This window comes from Heterocephalus glaber, unplaced genomic scaffold (genome assembly GCF_053883595.1).
Source record: "Heterocephalus glaber isolate CG9 unplaced genomic scaffold, H.glaber_assembly_v1.0 deba00001545, whole genome shotgun sequence".
Classification (NCBI taxonomy): Eukaryota; Metazoa; Chordata; class Mammalia; order Rodentia; family Bathyergidae; genus Heterocephalus; species Heterocephalus glaber.
Genome location: NW_028258338.1, coordinates 957,217 through 978,929, shown reverse-complemented (window position 1 = coordinate 978,929; position 21,713 = coordinate 957,217). Strand labels below are relative to the sequence as shown.

Below are 21,713 nucleotides of genomic sequence, written 5' to 3'. Positions count from 1 at the left end.
AATGTAAACATATTGTATACCTAAAATGTACCAATAAAAGAATTAAAAAAAAAATCTCCGGCCCCAGAAGCATTCTTGTTCATTTGAGATGTTCAAGTCTTGCTTTTGAATTCAGTAAAAAGCAAACAACCTTAATAAGATACTAATATTTCAATAAGAAAACATAAAATTTTATTTCCTATCTAATTGGTTTCATTTTTTTTTTTCAGTACTGGGGATTGAACTCAGGACCTTGTGGTTTTGAGGCAGGCACAGTGCCACTGAGCTAAATTTCTGGCCCTGGTTTCATGTCTTAATCTCTCTCTCTTTCTTTTGTACCAGGGATCAAACTCGGGACCTTGCACTTGCAAGGCAGGCAGTGGCACCACTGAGCTAAATCAATGGCCATCTCTTAATGTTTCTAAAGGAACTAATGAAATTAAAAAGCCAGGAAAAAAAAATCCGTGCTTTTGGAATTTTGATACAAAAGCAGGTAGAGTCAAGTAGTTATGCTTCAATAGGCCATTTACCCTCACTGGCTCATGCTAGCACAAAGTATATCAGAGAAATATAAAAGGAAATTTCAAAACCAACCAAACCAAACCAAACCCCAAAGCATATTTTTTGGGGGGTTATTGAATTCATAAACCTTTTAGTGGGCACTAGGAAATCTGTAAGAATTTTCACTAGCTAAGGCAGGATGACCAATCTAAAATATCTGAATTAGGCACAATGGGATAGTACACCATTCTTTCTATCCAACCATATTGCCTAGAGTATGGGGCCTTTGAGAGGTACATCTAGGGTCCAAACTACCTTTTATTTTATTTTATTATTATTTTATTTGGTACTGGGGATCAAACTCAGGTCCTTGCGCTTGTGAGCAGGTGGCAGAACCACTGAGCTAAATCCCCGCAAACTACATTTTAAAAGATTATTTTGCCCTCAAATGAAAATTTATCGTCTTAATACATATCCAAAATATAACTTGTATTCTGATTCTCAACAAACTCAATACCCATAAATACTTTTCCATTACCAGAATCAATAATTTGAACTTCCAGAGTAAACCAACTACTTATAAAACTTAGAAACTGTCTGACATATCTAAAGGAGAAAAAAAAAGGCTGCTCAGGTCAGGCCATAAAATGTACAAGCCAATAATTTTGCTTTTTATTGCTACACAGAAAAATGAAAGCTCTCAAGACTCTGTCAGACATAATAAAAGTTTCTTTCCTTCTTTCAATAAATTAAAAAATTTTAAATTTTAAATTGAGTTTACATTTTAAAAAAACCAAAAAAGTAAACTTGTAGTGTGGAAAAAATGCCTCACCTTCATTTGGTGCTACTTCCAAATTCATCTTTTTTTTTTTTTGGTGCTGGGGATCGAACTTGGGACCTTGCGCTTGCAAGGCAGGGGGCGGAACCACTGAGCTAAATCCCCGGCCCTCCAAATTTATCATTTTATCACGACAGCTATGCTCACATGAAGAAGAAATCCTTAAAATATACCATATATAATACATATATATATGTATTTTTAAATTAAAAATTAAAAAGTTTGAATCCCTAGCCCATATGTATATATCAAATACTTGACCAGCCAGGTCTGTTTAGGACATAATCAAATTCAATGTGAAATGCTATATAAACATAGTGACTTGACTTGGCAAATTAATCGCTACTCAAAAGAGAATTCTGCTTCGACTCTTACTGGTAGGCAATGGCAGGACTGTATTACCCTGCTCACCTACCTTCTAGTTGTTTCAGTTAATATGATGGACACAGAGTATAGACTGAGGCTGTTATGACCTCAGCAAGAATTAAGGATTAGAAATATAGGAAATGAGAAAAGTATAAACTTTTGCTTTTACCCAACCAAGGCAATACAGAAATTTATTACATAATCAGTGGTTTCTGATGTAGTAGTATAACCCAGAAAGCGAATTAAAAATGTAAGGCAAATAAAGGGATGGAGAGAGTGACTATAAAAAACCCACAATAAAAGTTTTATACACTCAGGCATCAGAATACATGCAGCATAATTAAATGATAAAAAATTCTTCCTTACTCTTCAACATTTTCATGAAGAAACTTTTTTATCCTTTTTAGGCACTAGGGATTGAACTTAGGGCCTTTGTACTAAACTACATCTTCCAGTTGTAGTTTTTTTCTTTTTTTGGGTACCGGGGATCGAACTGAGGACCTTGAGCTTGCGAGGCAGGCGCGGTGCTGCTGAGCTAAATCCCCAGCCCAGTTTTAGTTTTTCCTATTTTTTTTTTGTACTGGGGATCGAACTCGGGTCCTTGTACTTGCAGGGCAGGCAGCAGAACCACTGAGCTAAATCCCCAGCCTCCCAGTTTTAGTTTTTATTTTGAGACAGTCTCACTAAGTCACTCAGGCTGGGCTCCAACTTGCAATCTTTCTGCCTCAGCCTCCCAGAATGCTGGGATTACAAGCGTGTGTAACCATGCCAAATTATGAAGGTTTTCTTTTTTCCTGCTTTATAAATTACTGGTGCTGAGGACTGAACTGAGGGCCTCACACTTGCTAGGCAAGGACTCTACCACTGAGCTAAATCCCCAACTCCATGAAGAATTTTTTTTCACGAAGCTTTCTTTAAAAAAAAATTCTTTTATTGGTACATTGTAGGTGTACAACACATTTACATTTCTCATTGGGAATTGTACCTTTACATGATGCATCTTGGTTCTTATTTTTTCCCCATTCCTAGCCCTCCCTTCACCCCCTCCACCCTTCCCTATTTACAAGGACTTTAGTTCCATTTTTTCCATTTGTCAGCATTTTTCCTTTCCTTTCTTTCCTTTCCCCTGCCCCTCCCACTACCCCTACCCCTTTGGACCTTTTCTTCCTATTTTGCATTATCAAGTATTCATTCTAATCATTGGTACATTTTAGGTATACAATATAATGACATTCTTCATTGGAAATTTGCACCTTTACATAATCTCTCTTGATTCTTATTTTTCACCCTTCCCCTGCCCTTGCTTCAACCCTCCATCCCTCCCTACTTACGAAGACTTTGTTCCTATTTTTCCATTTTCTCATATTAATCCCATTCCCTTCTATCCTTTCCCTTAGCCCTCCCACTTTCTTCCCCTTTGCTCCTTTTCTTCCTATTTCACATGACCTATTATACATTTAGTCCTTATTTACACTTTCAGTTTCTCACACCAGAGAAACTATTCAGTATTTACACGTGTGTCCTATTTATTTCACTTGAGTATCGCCTCAATGTGCATCCACTTAGCTATAAATGTCTCTAATTTCTCATTTTTTATGGCTGAGTAGTACTCCATTTTATTAAAAAAAAAACCCACATTTTCTTTATCCAGTCTCCAGCTGATGGGCATTTGGGCTGTTTCCAAGTTTTAGCTATTACAAATTGTGCTATGAACATGGGTGCACATATATCCCTGTGGTATGATTCTTGTAATTCTTTGGGGAAGATAACCAGCAGGGGAATAGCGGGGTCAAATGGGACTTCCAGTCCTAATTCTTTGAGGTATCTCCATACTGATTTCCACAGTGGTTGTACCAGTCTACACTCCCACCAGCAGTGGAGCAGGGTTCCTCTTTACCCATAGGCCAGCCAGCATGTTATTGGTTGATTTCATGATAGCAGCCATTCTTTCTGGAGTGAGGTGGAATCTCAGCATTGTTTTCATTTGCATCTCTGGAATGACCAGTGATGTTGAACATTTTTTCATGTATTTATTTGCTATTTCTACTTCTTTGTCTGAGAAATGTCTCTTCATTTCAGATGCCCATTTTCAGATAGGGTTTTTAAATTTGGGAGGTCTGATCTTTTTAAGTTCTTTATAGATTCGAGATAGTAGACCTTTGTCTGAGGAAAAGCAGGTGAAGATTTTTTCCCACATTGTGGGTTGTCTCTTCACACTGCTGGTGGTTTCTCTTGCTGTGCAGAAGCTTTTTAATAAGAAGAGATCCCACTTGTTGATTGTTTGTGCTAGTTCACAGGTAACTGAGGTTTTGTTCATAAAATCTTTTCCTACACCGATGTCTTCAAGAGTTCTACCTAACCTCTGTTCCAGCCAGTTCAGCACTATTTTAATATTTAGATGTTTTTTTAAAAATTATTTTATTGGTACACTTTAGGTATACAATTCGTTTACATTTATCATTGGGTGCTTGTACCTGTACATGATGTATCTTGGTTATTTTTTTCCCCATTACCTGTGAAACCTTCACCCCTCCACCCTTCCCTATTTACACAGATTTCATTTCCATTTTTTTTTCTTTTCTCAGTTTTTCCTTTCCCTCTTTTCCTTTCCCCTTCCCCTCCCTTCACTCCTTCGTCTTTGGACCTTTTTTTCCTATTTCAAATTATCAAATATTCATTTTAATTATTTTAACTCTTGTTTACACTATCAGTTTCTCACACTAGTGAAACTATTCAGTATTTACACGTGTGTCCTATTTATTTCACTTAAGAGTATGGCCTCGATATGCATCCATTTAGCTATAAATGACTCTAGTTTTTTGTTCTTTATGGCTGAGTAGTACTCCATTTTATAAAAACACCACATTTTCTTTATCCAGTTTCCAGTTGATGCGCACTTGGGCTGTTTCCAAGCTTTAGCTATTACAAACTGTGCCGCTATAAACATAGGTGCACATATATCGCTGTGGTATGATTCTTTTAATTCTTTGGGGAAGATTCCCAGTAGGGGAATAGCTGGGTCAAATGGGACCTGTAATCCTAGTTCTTTGAAGTATCTCCATACTGATTTCCACAGTGGTTGTACCAATCTACAATAATCTACATACAGGGTGTATGATCTTCTTGATGATCTTCTGCATTCTGTTTGCCAGTATCTTATTAAGGATTTTTCCATCTATGTTCATTAGTGAGATTGGCCTATAGTTCTCTTTTTCAGTTGGGTCTTCCTCTGGTTTGGGGATCAAGGTGATGCTTGCTTCCAGGAATGATTTTGGGAGTATTGCTTCCCTTTCAATTTCATTGAAGAGTTTAAACAGTAGTGGCAGCAGTTCCTCTCTAAATGTCTTGTAGAATTCAGCAGTGAAGCCATCAGGGCCCAGGCTTTTCTTAGGTGATAAGTTTTTAATTACATTTTCAATTTCATTGGTTGATATTGGGTGGTTCAGAATTTTTAGGTCTTTGTTCAACTTTGGTAATTCATATGTATCTAGGAATCTGTCCATTTCTTCTGTGTTGTCCATCTTATTGGCATATAGGATCTGGAAGTAGGTATTGATGATCCTCTGGATTTCTGCTGGGTCTGTTGTAATTTCACCCTTTTCATTCCTAATTGCATGGATTCGGGCCTTTTCTTTCCTTTTTCTGATAAGGTTGGCTAAGGGTTTGTCAATTTTGTTGATTCTTTCAAAGAACCAACTCTTGGCTTCATTGATCTTTTGTATTGTTCTCTTAAGTCTCCATTGCACTGATTTCTCCCCTGATCTTTGTAATTTCCTCCCTTGTATGAGCTTTGGGTTTGTCCTGCTCTTCTTTTTCTAGAAGCTTGAGGGTCAGCATCAGGTTGTTTAATTGGGCTCGTTCTGTTTTCCTAATATGCGTATTCACTGCTATGAATTTCCCTCGTAAGACTGCTTTCATTGTGTCCCATAGATTCCGATGTGTTGTATTGTCATTGTCATTTAATTGAAGGAACTGTCTGATTTCTTCTTTAATTTCCTCTGTGACCCATTGATTATTCAGAAGTGTGTTGTTCAATTTCCACGTGTTCATGAAAATTTTTGAGTTTCTTTTGCTATGGATCTCCAATTTCATCGCACTATGGTCTGATAATATACAAGGGATAACTTCAATTCCTTTGCACTTACTTAAACATGTTATTTGTGTGAGTATGTGGTCTATTTTGGAGAATGATCCATGTGCAGCTGAGAAGAATGTGTATTCTGATTTTGTGGGGTGGAACACTCTGTAAACATCTGTGAAGTTCATTTGTTCAAGAGTTCAATTGAGTTCTAGTATTTCATTACTTATCTTTTGTCTAGTTGATCTATTTGTGACAGTGGGGTATTGAGTTCCCCCACTACAATTGTATTATTGCATATATGACTTTTCATGTCCGTTAGTATTTGTTTTATATAGTTGGGTGCACTAGTGTTTGGTGCATAGATATTCATGATTGTCATCTCTTCTTGTTGGATTCTTCCCTTTACAAGGATGTAGGGTCCTTCTTTGTCTCTCTTAATCAGTGTTGGTTTGAAATCTACTTGATCTGCCAAGAGGATAGCTACTCCTGCTTTTTTTCGGGTTCCTGTCACATGGAGTATTGTTTTCCACCCTTTAACTTTCAGTCTATGAGTTTCCTTTTGAATTAAGTGTGTTTCTTGTATGCAGCATATTGTTGGATTTTTCTTCTTGACCCATTCTGCCAGTCTATTTCTTTTGATTGGTGAATTGAGACCATTAACGTTGATGGTTATAACTGAAATGTATTGACTTGTCATTGCCATGACTTTTTCTTTTTGTTGGGTTCTCCCCCTTTACATTTAATTTCTTGTCATGCTAGATGGGTTCATTCTGCTTTGCTTCCTGGGGTTGTGGTCCTCAATGTCTGTTCCTAGGATATTGTCTAAAATATTTTGTAGTGCTGGTTTGGTATTCATGAAGTTCCTAAGGTGCTCTTTATCATGAAAGTATCTTATTTCTCCATCAATTTTGAAAGATAGTTTTGCAGGGTACATCAATTTGCGTTGGAGGCTGTTTTCCTTTAGAGCTTGGAATATGTCACTCCAAGCTCTTCTTGCCTTGATGGTTTGTGTTGAGAAGTTTGCTGTGATTCTGATGGGCTTTCCTTTGTATGTGATTTGTTTCTTTTCTCATTCTCCTGTTGAGTTTCTGGAATCTTAACAATTATATGTCTATGTGTAGATTTTTTTTTGATCAAGGCTATTTGGAGTTCTATATGCCTCACTTATCTGTATGTCAAGCTCTTTTCCCCTGCTTGGGAAGTTTTCGGCCATCACTTCTGTGAACAGCTTTTTTATGTCATCTGCACTCTCTCCTGTTTCTTCATTGACTCCATTTAGTCGTATAGTATTCTTTTTTGCGTCGTCTAGCAGCTGCTGGATTGATTTCTCATGGTCCCTTATAATTTTGAAGCAATTTTTCTTTTCCTGGTCACTAATTGCAATCTTGTCTTCTATATCTGAAATTCTGTCCTCACATTGGCTCATTCTGCTGTGTAGACTTTCAATGGACTTTTTGATCTCCTGGAAATCTATTTGCATCTCTTTTATGGATTCCATTTGTTTCCTATGTTGGGATTCCATCATGTTCCTCAGCTCCTCTCTAGATTTATTAATCATGCCTTTCACTAGGAGCACAATCTCTGCTGTTATCTGAGAAATTACTTCTGATTTCATTTTTTCCAGATCCCCTTTTGTTGCCAGTTCAGGGGGTCCAGGTGGTTAAGCATCAGAGTGTTCCATCTCATTTTCCTTTGGGGTTGCTGTAGGTGATGTGGAAGTCTGGTTTTGAGACTTATTTACGTGTCTTCTCATTTTGACCTGGGGGGGGGGTGTTGTTGGTGCCCACGCGGCTCACCTCCTCTGAGCTGAGAGCGGTGGAACAGCGACTCAGAAGCCCCTTCCTCTGGGCTGGGAGCGCCAGGACTGATGGCGGCCTGGAAGCCCCTACCTCTGGGCCCAGGAGTGGCAGGATGGTGGCTCAGAAGCCCCTTCCCCTGGGCCAGGAGTGGTGGGAGGGCGGCTCAGAAGCCTCTTCCTCTGGGTCGGGAGCAGAGAGATGGACAGCAGCCTGGAAGCCCCTTCCTCTAAGCTGGGAGCGGTGGGACAGCGGCTCTGAAGCCCCTACCTCTAGGCCAGGAGTGGCGGGACAGCACAAAGAAGCTTTTTAATGCTAGAAATCCAAGTCTATGAAAATTGACTTCAAGGTATTTACTACCTATTCATGCTAGTAATTCTGATAAACTATCCTTAATATTCAGTCTGTATTTGCCAGATCTCTTGGAAAACCAGTCTCCAGTATATAGGAATTTTATTTTATGCTTTTAGGTATTGAGAGTAAAACAAAAGCACACACTGTAATACTGTATCCCTGTTCATTTTAAGTTAAAGTCAAATGTTACAGCTTTAAAACATGGTTGATTATTCTATGATTTCAGCAAGTTTAAATTAGAAACACAACCCCAAATCTGTAACTATAACCATGAGTTTAACAGGCAATAAATCAACTGTGTATTTTCAATGCTAGCAAGTTATTGTACAATTTATTTCTAAAGTAACCTGCATATAAATCCAATCAAATAATGTAAACAATGGATCAGTCTTCTGATTACAGTAAGAAAATGCAGACGATCCTTGCCATGCAAATGGGGAACTCAAAGTTTCAATGTCACAAGGAAAATATAATCTACCCATGAAGCTAGTGATCCACAAAGGAACAAATTCTAAAACATAGCTCTGAGAAAATTTAGTTTGCTGTACATTTTCTAATAACTTAGTCTATCACTGTCTAAGCACCATAGTAGTCTTAGAAATGCCAGTGCTTTTTGTCTGGATTAGTCTGTGATGGTGAGAGTTGGAAAGGCTTAGAGGCAAGTAATTATACACTGGGTATGTAATAATACTAAAATATAAGAAAAACTTTATTAAGATCATATAATTAATCAAACATTATATATATAATACCTTCCTTTTTTAAAGCCCTGGATCCAAGGCATTCAAAATCATTATAATAAAGTTCATTTACAGAAAAAAACCAAATTTAATCCACATTGCCTGCAGATACTGATAATTTTTTCTTTAAATTAAAAAATGCATTAATATGAACTACTGATATGTACAGGGTTTGTTTTTAGTAGTGGTGTTTGTGCACACTGGCTCTGGTGATTTTCCTGAATTTCTCTGACTGCTCTTAGAGAAAAAGTTTTGAAGTCATCTGTTCTTTTACCCCTGTGTCCCACAAATTGATTAGGAAGAGAAGATAAAAATAAGACTCCTTATATTTTAGGGAGCAGAACTGGGAGTAACTTCTCATCTCTGGGAGTCACTGTTATCCCTTTTTCCCTCAGGGTCTTCTATAGGTTCAGAGAGCTGGTCTTATCTTCCAGGAGGCTGATATTCTCTTGTGCCAAGGTTTTTTCATTCAGTACATCACTGAATGTCGCCGTAAGACCCTCAGCTGGGACCTTGATTTGTGGTTCTGCTTGCCCATATTTTTTTTTTTTTGTACCAAGGATCGAACTCTGGACCTTGCACTTGCAAGGTAGGTGGCGAAACCACTGAGCTAAATCCCCGGCCCTGCTTGTCCATATTCTGCTTGGTACTTGTACTCAATTTGCTTTTCATGTCCTGAGAACAGTGGTTCTCCATAGTTAGTTCCCTGGTTATCTTCCTGATTTCCCTTTCTGCCTGGTACAGTTCAAGCTCAATTGCTCACTTGAGATCACTGCAGGCCACTTCGTGGAGAGGGCTATGGCTCACCTGACAGGGTGTTTTCCTCCCTCTGTAACACCAGCCTGTTACTAACAGTCCCCAGTTCTCACAGCTGGGTTTCCTGGCTAATTTCATGGTTCTGTTGCGGCAATTCTAGTCATAACTATTCTCTCTCAGTGGATGGAAGAGGCTTTCTATGACTGGCCACTTCTGACACGGATATTCTCTCTCTCTCCCTGAAGTGTCCCTGAGGAGATATGTTCTGATGGGGTGAATATGGAGAACTGCCCCAGCCACCATGGGCTCTCTATGGACAATCTGAAATGTTAACAGATTTTGTGGGAGCTCCCTGAGGTGCCATAGTCTGCATTGGGCCAGCACCCTGATACAGTAATACCTCGGTTCATGAATGCTTCTGTTCACAAACAATTCCATTCCCAAACAGAAGTGTTCAGCGAAGTTTTGCTTCTGTTTGTGAAAGCTTCATTGGGCAACAAACACAACCATAGCCATCTTCCCCAGATTGTGGAATGAATTATGTTTGTGAACTGAGGTACCACTGTATATCATTTTGGAAGTTTGAGAGATGGCACCCAACTGAGATACTGTTGGTCAGTCTCCAAATGGGATGAGGTCATCATCACTGGTTTCTACTGTTCTTTTCTGAAGATGAAATCTCTGATCTCACATTCCTTTACTGTCCACATTCATCATTTCCACACTCCCTACTGCCACATCTTTGGTTCCAATGTAGGAACCAACAGTGTCACTTGACCAAGGAGAATACTGACTATAATAATTTCCTTTGTATTTCCCAGTGACCTTCAATTCATCATCTAAAAATTCCTTCTGATGGAAGGTAGGTGGTAATGTTGGTGAAGGTGCAAAAGGAGGTGGAGAGATAGCCGTTTGTCCTCTAGTTGGGCCATTATTTAATTTCATGTATTATGTAGCTCATCTAGACTACAATGGGGCTGGGGAGGAGGAGGAGGTAGGCTGTAGGGAGGCTCTTTGGGGTATGAAGGTCCGATCTGAGCTGGATGAAGAGCTACTAGACAGTAATCTTCCACCTGTTGGTATTTTTCTTTGGACTCTGGTATATAAGATGGTACTGCTACAGGTGGAATCTCAATGGGTATAGGACTTTCTGTGAAAATCTATTCTCTTCTATAAGACTGAGCGAGGTATACTTGATGGCCTTCATAGTGAGGAGGGTACATAGGTGGGTACTGCTGTGGTGGTGTGCCATACTGAGAGTTTACAAGATCTTGGAGGTAGGGTAAATAATGATGCAAGAAAGGAGGACCAGATTCAGGAGCAGATGGTGGAGTGGTGAAGATCATACAAAGCTGGGCACACATTGTGGTGGTGGAGTGTAGTACTGGATATAAATGAGAACTGTCTGCCTGGCAAACACAAGGTCTTGAGTTCAATTCCCAGTACTGAAAAGAAAAAGAAAAGAGTGCCAGGGATTTAGCTCAGTGGTGTCATGCCTGCCTCACAAGCACAAGGTCTGGAGTTCGATCCCTGGTACTGCAAAAAAAATAAAAAGAGAACTTCATGGTACAAGTGGTTTGTTAAGAGGCATGGGAGGCAGTTCTGTTGCCCCCTTGGAGGAATAGGATAAATACTCTTAGGGATGGATTCTAGCAGATCAGGATGGGACGCAGGAGCACTACTGCTCAGATGATGTATTTTTCCTGGTTTCAGACAGCTGGGGTCTGTCCCTCATGGAATGAGCTATGTTACTATGTTCCCTACTAATATAATTCCATTTGTGAGTGTACAAATATATAGGGGGCTCCACAAGGGCATTCTGTCCTCTGCTTCATATTTTAACACATGTATGTTTGATATTTGCTATACTGTAAAGGCTGCTTTGATCTGCTCCTTTTTTTGCTGTTCCCATGTAGGAGGAGGAATATCTGGACTATGGTCAATAGTTGCTAAGAGCTTCAAAAAGGGCATTAGTCGGTTTAAGTTTGCTGAGTCTCCAGTCTTCTAGAGAGCAACTGTTTGTTCCTGAACACTGTGGAACAGAGGCTGGAGTCTGCAACTTGTCGATAATGGACTACATATGAAATTCATGAGATTGGCCTCCATAAAGCAAGGAGGAGCACTGTTCTGGTGCAATTCTTAAACCTGCTTGCATAGTGATCTGCACTATCTGGGAATCATGCTCTACCAGCATAGCTGTATAGGTTCTAAATTCTTTCAGCTATATCTTCATCATGTTTGGTAACCCTGAAGCAGGAGACTCTATAAAGGAGCCAAACAACATGCCCAATGCTAGATTTAGAGGCTTTAAGAAACAGTGGCTCCAACCTTTGTACCACAAAGAGAACTAATACTTTTCTTGACAAAGCAGGAACAACTTCTAAGGCCAGCAGAACAGCTTTAGAACTTCCTCCTGCATTGCTAGTCCAAGAAATTGGTTGCCTCTAGCTCTGACTGGAAGATAGTTGCTGAGGATTCTGGTGCTTGAGAATGAGCTCTGTAACTGTTTGTTCATCCAAAGATCAAGTGGCTTTCTTGGCAGGAATCTTGCCTTCTTCTTCCACCAGTTGGCAGTGGTTCAGAGTCACAAGCTTCCTTTGCAGTGGGCAACTGAGAACATTCAGACTACTGCTATTCAGATCAGGTCCTCTAGCATTGCTGAGTCGTTTCAGGTACAATGCTAATTCTTCTACATATTTCTCGGCTTCCCCAAAATGCTCTGTATCTTCAACTCCACTACACAATGTAATGGGCTGCTATAATAGCCAAGATTCCAGAAATTCAACACAAGAACTGAATATTAAAAGCTGTTAGAGAAAAGAAACAACCTATAAAGGAAAGCCCATCAGAATTACACCAGACTTCTCAATACAAACTCTCAAGTCAAGGAGAGGTTGGAGTAAAGTTTTTCAAGCCCCCAAAGAAAACAACCTCCAACCTAGACTGATGTACCCTGCAAAACTATTTTTCAAAATTGATTGAGAAATAAGATACTTTCATGACAAAGAACACTTGAAGAAATTCATGACCATCAAACACTCCAAAAGGTGCTGAAGGAGCTTCTAGAAAGAGATAACAAGGACTACAAAATAATAAACCCCAAAAGAATGAATCCACCAGGCAAGGCAAGTAATTAAACAAGGGGGAAGAAAAAGGGAACCAACAACAGAAAAATAACATGACAAGAATAAGTCAATACATATCAGTTATAACCATCACTATAAATGCTCTCAATTCAAGCAAAAGAAACAGACTAGCAAAATGGATGAAGAAGCAAGATCCAACAATATGTTGCATACAAGAAACATATTTAATTCAAAAATAAATTCATAAACTGAAAAGTCAAAGGGTGGAAAATAACACTCCATGTGACAGGAAACTGGATAAAAGCAGGGGTAGCTATTCTATTTGCAGACAGCGGATTTCAAGCCAAGACTGGGCAGAGTGGTAAGCAGCAGAGAAAGCACCTTTCCAAGATTTGGTGTCCTGACATTGGAATATAGCAGTGTGAGAAGGGACCCAGGAAGAATCTAAAGTGGGAATTGAAGTCTATAGGGACAGCAAAGAGAGAGACTTCAACAAAAAAGAGTGGAGGTGGCAGGTAGCACTTTGTCCCAGAGTCTGGACTTATGGCATGGGAATGGCAGGTTGAGCCTGCAGATGCATGGTGACTACTGGTGACCCCAGAGGCCTCCACGGAGAAAAGCACCAGGGGACAGGAGCAGTGGTCACAGTAGACTGCAGTGGCTGGTGTTATTCAGGTTCAGTCATCGAACAGGAGAGGGTGATTGGCCGATAGCCATCTTGAAAAGGAGTCAAGTGAACTTAGAACTCAGGACAGCTATGGGCCGGCTCCATCTAGTGGCTCCTGGTGTTGCGGTGAGGGTGTCAAATTCAAGTCAGCAGGTCAGGGAATGGACAGCAAGCTGGCAAGAGGCACGTGGACTGTTGCACACTCAACAAATCTGGTTCCAGTGTCATAGCCAGAAACCGCCCTGAACTTCAGTGGAACTAAAGGTCCAAGCTTGCTGGGATTATCTATTACCTCACCATAAATCCATGGCTGGCTTGTTGGGATTAACCAACTTGGATCTGGACTCTCTGCTCACATTGTCTAGCAGTGACACCAGAGAGATGCCTTGAATTGGACTTTCTTTTCCCTTCTTTTTTTTCTTTTTTCCTCTTTTCTGTTTTTGTTCCTGTTCTGTTTTGTTTTTTCTTGATTGATCTCGTTTTTACATGAGTGTGAACATGGTTTTTAGTTTTTTTGTTGGGGATGTTCTGTTTTGTTCTTGTTTTTATTTCATTTTTCTTTCTTTCCCTCCTGGCTTCCTCACCAGTTCCCCAAAGTCTGTATGATCTTTCTTTGTCCTCCAGCCTTGCTTCTAATGCCTTATTCTATTTCTTTATTTTTTTCCCCAATCCCTTTTAAATCTTCTCCCCGTAGGGTAAAACCGCCATACCAAGGGCTTGTTTCTTGCATACAATTTTCTAGTTTGTTCTAGATTTTGTTATATAACCACAAATCTAGTTTTATACGGTTGAAGGTGGCAAATTAATAGTTGCCACAGTTTGATATTTCTAAGCTGTGTTTGATGCTACTGTTATTGCTGACTGTACTACTTTAGCCAAGGTGACATAATTGTGCTAATCAGTTGTTCTTCGTGGTATGCCAAGACTGAGATTGCCTAAGGGTCTTAAAAAATACTATAGGCCAATGTCAAAGAACAAAGGGCTGGGCCAAGTAGGCAGAAAGTTCTCATTCCCAATAAATTGAAGATGCAGGTTTATGCAACAGACTCAAAACCCAAAAGCCAGCTACACCTGGAAGACACCTCTAAGAAGTAGTCATTTCCTAAGGGTTCTGAATAACTGGTAACAAAGTTACTCTCTGTAAGCAAGCTACAAGTACTGACCCAGAAATTAAACTAAGAAAAGAAAATGAGAAGATACTTAAACAAGATGCACCCCCCGCCCAGACTTTCAGCTCACCAAAGGCAAACCCAGGGGCCAATGAGGTGAAACAATCTGAATGCCACACACCTGGATTCTCTGAAATGGTAACAGTGGAAGTAACAAAGCAGATGAACAAGGTTCTAGAAAAAAATCAAAGCAGAAATAATTTCTGAGATAACTACAGAGATGGTGAACAGAATGCAAGACATGCTTTGAGTCTCTAGGACAGATACAGATTAAAAAAAAAAATAGAGGGCCGGAGATTTAGCTCAGTGGTGCTGCCGCCTGCCTCACAAGTCCAAGGTCCCCAGTTTGATCCCTAGTACCAAAAAAAAAAAAAAAAAAAAAAAATACTGGCAAATTATCATGACCAAGTAGGATTCATCCCAAAAATGCAGGGATGGCTCAACATATGCAAATTAATAAATGTAATACACCATATTAACAGAGCCAAGGACAAAAACCATCTCAGTAGATGCAGAAAAAGCATTTGACAGTCCAACACCCATTCACGATAAAAATCCTACAGAAAATTGGAATAGATGGTCTTTATCTCAATCCCTCTTGCCTTTGCTACCTTGTGCATGCCACGTTGTTTCTCCTTTGCAATGTCTGTTTGCCATCCCTGTCTTGGAGCCAAGTGACTATGGACTGAAATCTCTATGAAATGCGAGGAGCAGACGGTGAGGAGCTGAGCCTCGTGGAACTGGGCTGCTACACCACCCCACCCCCCGCCTCTCCCAGCGGAGCCTCGTGGGTGCCTGCAGCACCACCCTAGCCCCACCCCACCCCATCCCCGCTGCCTCTGGCCTCCTGGCTATGCCGGCACCTGGATCCACACTGCAGAGGAACAGGGGGGTCATAAAGGCCATTGTCCTGAGCTCCAGAAGATAGAGCAGAAGTGCACAACAGAAAGAGGGACTCTCTCAGGCTCCTTGACGAAAACTGAAGCCCACTGGAAAAGTGAAGAGAATCTCTGCAATAAAGGCACACCAGACCAGCATAGTTGGTAAATTGGAGGGATCACCACCTCCCATTGGAACCTGGACTATCTTCAGCAGAAAGGCAGCTGGAAGCTGGAGTTGAACCTTGCAGAGTTCAACCCTGCAGGAGGTCAGGGAGCTCAACTGGGGCCTTGCAGCCAGAAATTAGCCTGAATCCCAGGGGTCTGCTGCTGGCTTGCTGAGACTAATTGACTTAGATCTACACAGTTGCCCATGTTGTCTATTGTGACAGCAGAGACATACCCTGAAGGAGGGCTTTCATTTTTATTTTTTATTTTCAAAATTATTTTTTTCTTTTATTTTTTTCTACTGTTTTCAAAGTTTTGTCTTCTTTTTCTTTTCTTTCTCTCTCTCACTCTTCCACATTGTTCTTCATCTCTCTTTTTGTTCCTGTTCCTGCCCTAATTCAGATTTCTTCTTCCTTTTTCTTCTCTTTTTCCTTCTCTCAATTGTCATTAGTTTCAAAGGAAAGTGAATACAGTTTCTAGCTTCCCTATTGTTGTTAGGTTGTTCTGTTCTTGTCTTTGTTCTTTCATTCTGTCTTTTCCTCTTGTCTTCAATAGTTTCCTAGAGTTTGCATGATCTTCCTGTGTCCTCTGGCCTCACTTCTAACCTTTTCCTATCCTTCGACCTATCTATCCCTCCCTCCCCAACTCCTTCTGAGTCCCCATCCGAAAGGGTAAAGTTGCTATATTGAAGAGTTTATTCATTATGAACATATTCTGGGCTGGTCTTCAATTTTGATTTAATTCACACAGTTAAAGGTGATAGATTAATAATTACCACAAATTGTCATTTTCTAAGCTGTGCTTGATGCTATTGTGTTGCTGATTGTATCACTTGGGCTAAGGTGCTGTGTTTGGTCTAATCAGTTGTCCTTCCTGATATAATGAAAATGAGATTGCCTCAGAGTCATTAGAGACTCAAAACCTAAAGACCAGCTATATCTGGAAGACACCTCTGAGAAGCAATCATTCCATAAGGGCTCTAAATACATCAACAAAGATACTTACAATAAGCAATAATGAAGTATCAACCCAGGAATTAAACCAAGGACAATACCAACAACAAAAATAGAAACGAGAAGATATTTAAGCAAGGCACAAACCCAGACTTCCAGCTCACCAAAGGGAAATTCTGGGGGAAACAGAGGTGGAAAAGTCTGATAATCAACCACCTGGACACCCTGAACTGATAGCACAGGAAGTAACAAAACAGATGAATGAGGCTCTAGAAAAATTCAAAACAGAAGTAATTTCCCAGATAAATAAAGAAGCCATCTATGACAAAACAACAGCCAACATCATACTAAATGGACAAAAACTGAAAGCATTCACTTTAAAATCAGGAACAAGATAATGATGTGTACTATCACCACTCTTCTTCAATATAGTTCTAGAAACACTAGCCAGAGCAATTAGACAAGAGAAAGAAACAAAAGGAATAAAGACAGGAAAGGAAGAAGTTAAATTATCATTATTTGCAGATGACATGAAACTCTACATAGAAGACCCCAAAAACTCCATCAAAGGACTTCTAGATTTAATAACCAAATTCAGTAGCATAGCTGGATATAAAGTCAACACTCAAAAATCAATAGCATTCCTATACAAAAATAATAAACTAGGAATCAATCTAACGAAGGAAGTAAAAGACTTTTACACTGAAAACTACAGCACTCTAAAAAAGAACATCGAAGATGATATTAGAAAATGGAGAGATAGCTTTTGTTCTTGAGTAGGAAGAACCAATATAGTGAAAATGATCGTATTTCCAAAATTGTTATACAGATTTAATGCAATCTCAATCAAAATTCCAATGGCATATTTCACAGAATTAGAGAAAAACAAACCTAAAATTTATTCAGAAGCAGAAGAGACCTAGAATAGGAAAGACAATTCTGGGCAACACAGGCAAAGTTACTGTGACAAAAACAGCATGATACTGGAAAAAACAAAACAAACAAAAAACAGACCCGAGGATCAATGGAACACATTAAAAGATACAGAAGCAATTCCAAACATACTCATCCACTTTATCTTTTACAAAGGAGCCAAACACCTTCACTGGAAAAAACACAGCCTCTTTAATAAATGGTGCTGGAGAAACTGGCTTTCCACATGAAAAGATTAAAACTAGACCCATATCTTTCACCATGCAATAAAGTAAAATAAAAATGGATCAAAGATAAATATTAAAACAGAAACACTAAATCTGCTGGAAGATAGAATAGGTAGAACTGTTGAAGACATTGGTATAGGCAAAGACTTTATGAACAAAACCACAATCATACAGGAAATATCACAAAGAATCAATACCTGGAATCTCATCTCATTAAAAAGCTTTTGCGGCCAGGGATGTAGCTCAGTGGTACCACACCAGGCAAGTGCAAGGTTCCATCCCCAGTACTGAACACAAAGAAAGAAACAAACAAGCTTTGGCACAGTAAAAGTAACCACCACCAGAGGGAAGAGATAATCCACAGTGTGGGTAAAGTTTTTTGCCAGCTATTCCCTAGACAAAGGACTAATACCTAGAATATATAAAGAACTTTAAAAAATCAGACCCCCCAAATGAAAAGACCCAATCCAAAAATGGGCATCTGAAATAGACACTTCTCAGATGAAGAAGTAGAAATGGCAAATAAATATATGAAAAAATGTTCAACATCACTGGTCATTCGAGATGCAAATGAAAACAACACTGAAATTCCATCTTTCTCTGGAAAGAATGGCTGCTATCAAGAAATTAACCAAAGGGCGGGCATGGTAGTGTATGCCTGTAATCCCAGCACTTGGGAGGCTGAGGCAAGAGGATCACTGTGAGTTCAAGGCCACCCTGGGCTACAAAGTATGTTTAAGGCCAGCTTGAACTACATTGGGAGACCCTGTGTCAAAAAACAAAAAAAAGAAAACAACTAATAAGAAATGCTAGCAGGGCTGTGGGGAAACGGAACCCTTATCCACTGTTGGTGGGAGTGTAGGCTAGCACAACTACTGTGAACATTATAGTGTGGAGATTCCTCACAAAACGAAAAGTAGAAGTTCCATTTGACCCAGGTCTAAACTTCTCGGTATCTTCCCAAAAGAATTAAAAGCATCATAGCACAGCAATATATGCACACTCATGTTTATAATGGTACAATTTGTAATAGCTAAGTCTTGGAAACAGCCCAAATGCCCATCAACCAATGAATGGATAAAGATGTGTTTTTTCATACAATGGAGTACTACTCTGCCATAAAGAAGGATAACCTTGTGACATTTCTAGCTAAACAGATGCACCTTGAGACCATACTCTTAAGTGAAATAAATTGGACACATATATTTAAATATCACATTTTTCTCTGGTATGAGAAATCAAAAGTGTAAATAAGGACCAAAATGTATAATAGATATTGGGAAATGGGAAGAAAATGTTCAAATGAAAATAGGAATAAGAGAGGGGGAGTGAGAAAGGAAAGAAGGGAAAAGAAAAAAAGAATAGAAGAAAAAAATGGAAACAAAGCTTTTGTAAATAAAGAGGCAAGGAGGAATTGAAGGGAGGGTAGGGAAATTTGATAAAAAGAGGCAAGATATATCATGTACAGGTAACAATTCCCTATAACGAATGTTATTGTCATATACATCTAAATTGTGACAAAAAATGTTGGGGAAAAAAAAGACAATGTAATGGGCTGCTGCTCAGGGACCTGTGTACCCACTAGTTGCAGCAATGGTGAGTTTACAGGGAGGATCTCAGTGTCCATATTGATAGTGGTCTGGTTAAATGTGCAAGTCTTGCAGTAGAGTTTATTCATGCAAATCTTGCATACAGTATAGCCATAGCCCAAACTGATGGGTTTTCAAACTGTTTTGCTGAAAGTCTAATTGCAAACTGGGGAAGAGAGGAAATCTGTCCATTGTGAAGCTTGTATAGGTACTGCTTCTGTAGTTATAATTTATACACACACACACACACACCCCTAAAGCAAAGATTCCACTAGAATAAAAATCTTTGAAAAAAGCTTATCTTTAAAAAAATTATCTCCTGTAGTTAAGTAAGCACATAGTGTGAAATTTAACCATGCTGGTCTAGCCACAGCTCCTCTCAGCTCAAAGTCCCTGTGGCCATCTTGACCACTATGGCAGCAGCCGTCAACTCTGACTCTGTTCTAGGATACCATCAGTGCTGCCTCCAGCCCCCCACCTGCTGGGGTTGAGGATGTTCCTGTAGCAGGGACTATGCTGTTGGTCAGCTTCCTCTTCCTCCTCTTCTGCTGCCCCATTGGTCAATGTCCTCGGCTCCTTCCTCTTCCTTGGACTCCAGACTTGCCCTGAGTCTGAGGTGGAGAAGAGGGCAAAGCACCCTGATGCATTTTCATAAATCAGTCTGAGTAGGCTGCTTCAGTTGTTCAAAAACACCAGAAATACCTAGTACATTCTGACACTAACCTAAGAACTTAGGGTATAACAGGTGATCTGACTGAAATCCAGTGGCAATGATAATACAATGACATAGCTACTGCTAACAAAGCTTTACAATATATTTTTCCTAATACTTTTTTATTTTTGGTTTTTTGAGACAGGGTCTCACTATTTAGTTCATGCTAGCCTTGACTAACTCTCATTATGTAACCCAGGCTGGCCTCGAACTCTTGGCGATCCTCCTTCCTCAGCTTCCTGAGTGCTGGGATTATAGGTGTGCGCCACTATGCCCAACTCCTAACACTTATAGTAACCTAAATGTTAGCCATTATGATGTCACATTTACAGATGAGGAAGCCAAGGCTAAGAAAGATAGAAGAAACTTGCTCAAGATAGAAAGTGGTGGGGAGAAAATGTCACTCTATTCTCTCAATTGCTGTGCAACACTGTCCAATGATGACAACTGGATGTGCAAAGAAAAGGAAAGGAAAAAAACAAAGATCTAAGCCAGGTATGGTGGCATATGCCTGTAATCCCAGGACTCTGGGAGGCTGAAGTAGAAGGACTGCAAGTTCAATTCCAGTTTGGGCAATTTAGCAAGACTCTTACCTTAAAACAAAACAAAACAAACAAACAAAAAGGCTGGGAATGTAGCTCAGTGTGAAGGTCTTGGGTTCGATTCCCAGTATCAAAAAACAAACAGAAACACACACACACACACACACGTGCACACATGTGCTCCAGATCTATGATCTATGTGCAATATCCTACAGACTATTCTGGGGGTGGCATGTCTTTGTAGTAATATTTCCAAGAACAGGTTTATTTTATTGGTGCATACTGGTAATGCAGAATGAAATTTGTTTTGATATATGGGTACACGTATGTGACATTTTGATTATTTTCATCCCTATTACACCCCTCTTCCTGATCTCATTCTTAGTCTCTAAGAGTCTACATTCTAGTTTTCCCATAGACTCTTTTATAGCTAAAAACAATTTCCTGTTTTTCTTAGCCCCCCCTCCATACCAGGGATCGAACTCAGGACTTTGCGCTTGCAAGTCAGGCACAGCGTCACTGAACCAAATTCCCAGTCCCTCCTGTTTTTCTTTTAACCCCAGAAATGTGACTGCTATCATGAAAGACATGAACTGCCTTACCTTGCAGTGCAATGCTGGTTCCCAAAGAATGGTATTAGGAATAGTAACAGCTTCTGATTACTACATGGTTGGACATGCCACATACTCTGTTGTTTGTTTTACAGATTAGACAGTAAAGATTTTAAAAAGCAAAGTGATTTGCTGATGGTCACTGTATGCCTAGACTTGTATCCAAGTGTGTTTGACTCCAAAGGCCTTTTGTTTCCAAAAAGATACAATACATAATGAAAAACTAGTAATTGTTGAATTTTTTTTCAGTGTAAGTAACAACTACTAATTTTCATTGAGAACTTCTGTTCTTGACAACAGCTTCCCCACTACGTGCTTTGCTAGAGCCTTTCTTTCTTTAGCTCTTACCTGGTAGGCTCCCCCTTCCTTCCTTGGGGTAGCTCAGGGAGCCATTGGAGGGCACTTATCTAGCTTTTCTGGAAGTAATTATCACCACTGTACCAAGCTGTGCAGTGTTTTGAGGTCTTCCTCTCACCCCAGCTAGGCAAAGTTGTGAACGGTACTAGAGAAGGGGAGATTGGCTGACTTTAGGAGTATCACAAGTCATCCATACTTGACCTGTGCTCTTTTTCTCAGTAGTTGCCTGCACTCTAGGAAAATGTTTCACTTTCCATTTTCTTTCTTTCCAATTCACTTTATTATTTTTTTTTGAGACAGGGTCTCACTATGTAGTTCAGACTGCCCTTGAACTCACTGAGAAATTCCAATGGTCCAGGCTCTATGATAGAAACGTTACTTGTATTATCTTAATGTCTCCATTTTATAGA

General features: G+C 39.7%; 1 protein-coding gene and 3 pseudogenes across 4 annotated transcripts in view; all 4 read right to left on the bottom strand.

Annotated features, from left to right (window-relative positions):
• Positions 1 to 21,713, bottom strand: part of Fam120c (family with sequence similarity 120 member C) — a 183,886-nt gene that overhangs the window by 8,486 nt on the left and 153,687 nt on the right. The window contains exon 16 of one of the 4 annotated variants that reach the window (XR_015442377.1): positions 19,560 to 19,692. The exons of the other annotated variants lie outside the window; for them this stretch is intronic. The gene's annotated coding sequence lies outside the window, so the exon portion shown is untranslated. The remainder of the gene's footprint in view (positions 1 to 19,559; positions 19,693 to 21,713) is intronic. 4 annotated transcript variants of the gene reach the window in all.
• LOC147824408 (roquin-1 pseudogene) lies at positions 9,157 to 9,817 on the bottom strand (annotated as a pseudogene).
• LOC147824407 (roquin-1 pseudogene) lies at positions 9,898 to 10,775 on the bottom strand (annotated as a pseudogene).
• Positions 11,275 to 19,119, bottom strand: LOC147824406 (roquin-1 pseudogene; annotated as a pseudogene).